At 40.2% G+C, this 4,403-nt stretch overlaps 1 protein-coding gene across 2 annotated transcripts in view; it reads right to left on the reverse strand.

Annotated features, from left to right (window-relative positions):
• Window positions 1–3,988: 3,988 nt before the first annotated feature.
• The window catches only part of tmem168a (transmembrane protein 168a), a 38,831-nt gene continuing 38,416 nt past the window's right edge, over window positions 3,989–4,403 (reverse strand). For both annotated transcript variants that reach the window (XM_060903192.1, XM_060903191.1), the window contains exon 5: window positions 3,989–4,403. This exon is cut by the window's right edge and continues 995 nt beyond it. The gene's annotated coding sequence lies outside the window, so the exon portion shown is untranslated.

Raw genomic sequence — 4,403 nt, forward strand, 5'->3', positions numbered from 1 at the left:
GATTCACCTTAATCCGTTGCCGTGTGGACAGCCTCTTAGTATTAGAATAAATTGTTAGTTAGCTTAATCTTCAGTCAGTAGTTTGTCAATATTGTTACTTGTACAATACTCTAGATTAAATCCTGTTCTTTTCGAAATCTGGTTCGCACAGATATGGTCTTAGCCCAAAGCACCCACTAAATCTTACTGGTGCACCCACTGAACAGAAGGCTGCATTGTAAGTCGCCTGGGACATTTTCCTACACTGAATGTTATGGATTTATGATTCTCAGCATAGCTCTACTCATCTTCTTAGGATTTCCCTGAAGTGCAAGGCATGAACAATTTGCAGATCAGTGAACATGCACAAGGCACCTTCAAGCATGATTCTCATGACTGACACGATTGTAGGGATATCAGTAGCTGCAGCTAGTACAGCTAAAATATAGTTTATTTTAAAAAAAAGTGACGAGGGTATGAACCTGAGTGGACAGCAGTAACCAGTACATTTCTTTGTGGTTTATCCAAGAAGGTCAGCAAGTTCATTATCCCCTTAAACTAACTTCTTCATACTACTATTCCTGTAATTATACTGAATGAGAGCATCAATGACGGTGTAGCTCACTCCAGCCCCATCTAGTCCAGAAGGAACAACCTAAAAATGGGCCACCTTGTACAGTTCTACTCTCAACCAGTCCATCTCAAATATTTATAATATTAATTATATTAAATGATGAGATGAGATATTAAATAATTAGTCCCAAACTTTGTTAATAATTGTAATGAAGCAAATCTGTGGAGAAGTTATATACACCCTAGGAATACTGACCTATTTGCCAGAAAGAATCCAAAACGGCAAGGAATTGACCAAGAAGAGGAGATTTTTGTTGAACTGCTCATTAAGGCTTAACTAGTCCATAACTTCATTAATAATGGTAATTAAGCAAATCTGGGTAAAAGGTTATATGCACCCTAGGTACCCCTACCTTCATGCCAGAAAGACTCAATCTGTGAAGAATTGAGGGAGAAGAAGCGATGTGTGTGGAAACTGCTTGTTCAGGCTTAATTACTCCATATCTTCATTATTAATTGCAATTACGCAAATTTGGGTACAAGCTATATGCACCCCAGGCAGACCTACGTTGCTGACCAAAAGAATAAAAATCAGTGAAGAATTGAGAGAGAAGACGCGATTTTCGTGAAATGTGGAAGACACCGGATGGAACATGGACAACACATGATGGCATGAGCTCATCACTTGTCGGTCAGATGAGCTAATAACCCGAGTTATCTTTTGTGTTAATGCTATACAAATTACCACTGGCAGAGTGATGTGCTCGAGACTTTTTTTTTTTTTACTTTTCAGTATCTGTATGACTGCTTGTTCCAGAAAACAAGAACCCATGATATCTCAGTTCGAACATCTGCATATTGATTAATACTAAAAATAGGATACAAGAAAAAAGCAGCCCCATCATAGATTTTGGTGGGGAAGGATGACATTAATAAAATAACCTCAAACAAAATGAAGCAGAGGTATCACCACTGCCTTACGCTAAAAGCTACGATTTAATGCAGTTGAAAGTCGACAACATACCATCATCCAGCATACCTTTGTTCAATACAGCAAAGTGTTTCCTGTTGCCACTGTGACAGTGAGACAGAAGAGCTAATAACATTAAGCAGGATTACCCCACTGTGCATGCATGCACACACCTCAAAAAAGTTTCCTTTCGAGTTTGAGTAAAACAGTAAAAATACCATGCATCTCTGTGTAGTTCAGTACACACAACCACAATCATGGGGAAGACTGCTGACATGACAGTTTTCCAGAAGATGATCATCAACACCCTCCACAAGGAGGGTAAGCCACAGGAGGTCATTACTGAAAAGGCTGGCTGGAAAAGGTGCACAAGCAACAGGGATGGTTTAGGGCTGTTTTTCCTCCAAAGGCCCTGGAAACCTTGAGAGGATCATCAAGAAAAGTCGATTCAAGAACTTGGGAAAGTTTCACAAGGAGTGGACTGAGGCTGGTGTCAGTGCATCAAGAGCCACCACACACAGACGTCTTCAGGAAAGGGGCTACAACTGTCACGTTCTTAATATCAAGCCACTACTAAACCAGAAACAATGTCAGAATCATCTTACCTGGGCTAAGGAGAGAAAAAACTGGACTGTTGCTCAGTGGTCCAAAGTCCTCTTTTCAGATGAAAGTAAATTTTGCATTTAATTTGTAAATCAAGGTCCTAGAGTCTGGAGGATGAGTGGAGAGACACAGAATCCAAGGTGTTTGAAGTCCTATGTGCTGTTTCTGCAGTTTGTGATTATTTGGGGTGCCATGTCATCTGCTGGTGTTGGTCCACTGTGTTTTATCAAGTCCATAGCCAACGCAGCCGTCTACCAAGAGATTTTAGAGCACTTCATACTTCTATCTGCTGACAAGCTTAATGGAGATGCTGATTTCCTTTTCTAGCTGGACTTAGCACCTGCCCATAGCGCCAAAACAGCAATAAAGACTCAAGGTGGGCTTGGTGTACAAAGAAGGATGGCTATAATGAAGAAGAACCTGATCCCAACTGGAAAATACAGTGGAAGTTCTGGGATGTTTTGGGGCCGTTTTTCCTCCAAAGGCCCTGGAAGCCTTGTTAGGGTACATGGCACCATGGACTCCATGAAGTACCAGGACTTTTTAAATCAAAATCTGTCTGCCTCTGCCAGGAAACTAAAACTTGGTCATCATTGGATCTTCCAGCAGGACAATGATCAGAAGCATATGTCCAAATCAACACAAAAATGGTTAACTGACCATAGAATGAAGCTTCTGCCCTGACCATCTCAGTCCCCTGACCTGAACACCACTGAAAACCTGTGGGGTGAGCTGAAGAGGAGAGAGCCTTGAACCCTGGACGATCTGGAGAGATGTGTAACAAGGAATGGTCTCAGATGCCCTGCTCTGTATCTCCAACCTTATAAAATGTTATAGAAGACTCGATGCTGTTTTACTAGTGAAAGGAGGTTGTACAAAATATTAAATGCAGGGGGCGTCAGTAAAAGTGGCACATGTCTTTTTGTTGAAAATATTTATTTCTTAATAAGGGATTTATTTTTCTCTGAATAAATACATTTCATTTAAAAGGTTGGGTTTTTCTTCTTTTTTTTTCAGTGCGAGATGAAGCGACTTTATCAAAACATGGATTTATTTTTCTAATCTTTACACGGGGTGCCAATAATCATGGAGGACACTGTATGCACGTGTTTATGTACTCCTGTGGACAATCCACCACTGAAGAAAATTGACAAAAGCATCCTTACAAAAACTATGTATTCTAATCCTATATGTATTTGTGATTGACAAAACCTGATTCAGCCTTCGTCCCTGCCTGTTGAGGAGGTGTTTTTTATTACCTCATCTGGTTTAGGAGACGGCTCTCGGTCTTAATATAAACTTCTCATAAATGATTTCAGCTGTATGCATGAGTCACTGACCTTAGCCAATACTGCTACAGTCCCCAGTCGCACATAATGAAAGAGAAAAAGACAGGCTTTATTTCATACGGGTGGCTGGGGACTGCCACTAATACAAACACACACTGACAATCTACTCAAGAGTATACATTCTAGATTTGCAGAAACCCATACTACAAACCCTGCTGTTTAAAAATAGCGCCTCCAGGGAATAGCTATTTGCAGACCTCTTGTCCTGAACTATATATACACACACACGCGCGAAAAAGCATTAGCGTGGCCCTTCAAATCATTGCCTCACAGGCATGTTTACATGCAGCTCTGAGCAGACAAACAAGACTTCAGTCACTGTCCCTAAAAAAGTGTAATATACCAACTGAGGGATTCATCAGTTCTGCTCTCCAAACCTGAAATACTATATTTGCACTGCAACAACACTGCATGTGTATTATATCATGGCAAAATTTACTCCTGCATTAACGGAGAGGATGAACTAATGATTTTGCATTCGACATTGTAATTATCTTCATTCACTTTCGGAAAATTATTTACATAAAACATTTATTTCATATCACAGGAGAATACATACCAAAACCTGTACAAAGCACGTGTATTTCTGTATAATTAAAAACCCACTGGCTCGGAGTTAGAGCCTGCACCCACCACCAAACGTAATAAGAGCTGATGGGCAGCCTGAGCTACACACTATGACACAAACCAATCACATCTCAATTCCTATGTTGCTAAATGTGTCATCAGAGGCGCAAAATAGGCTTCATGAATAAAAAATAGGTTTCCTACAGCATAGAGTCCACAACTACTCAGTCAAAGAGGCACTTAAAACTTTAAATAACCACCTTTTTACGTGTTCACATGGAAGCATAAATTCAAAGGCACTTAAAAAGCTAGCTTGGGAGAATAAAGTTTGGCACTCGGAGAAATTATGATAATGGTATAAA

Source organism: Neoarius graeffei, chromosome 21 (genome assembly GCF_027579695.1).
Source record: "Neoarius graeffei isolate fNeoGra1 chromosome 21, fNeoGra1.pri, whole genome shotgun sequence".
In the NCBI taxonomy this organism is placed as follows: domain Eukaryota; kingdom Metazoa; phylum Chordata; class Actinopteri; order Siluriformes; family Ariidae; genus Neoarius; species Neoarius graeffei.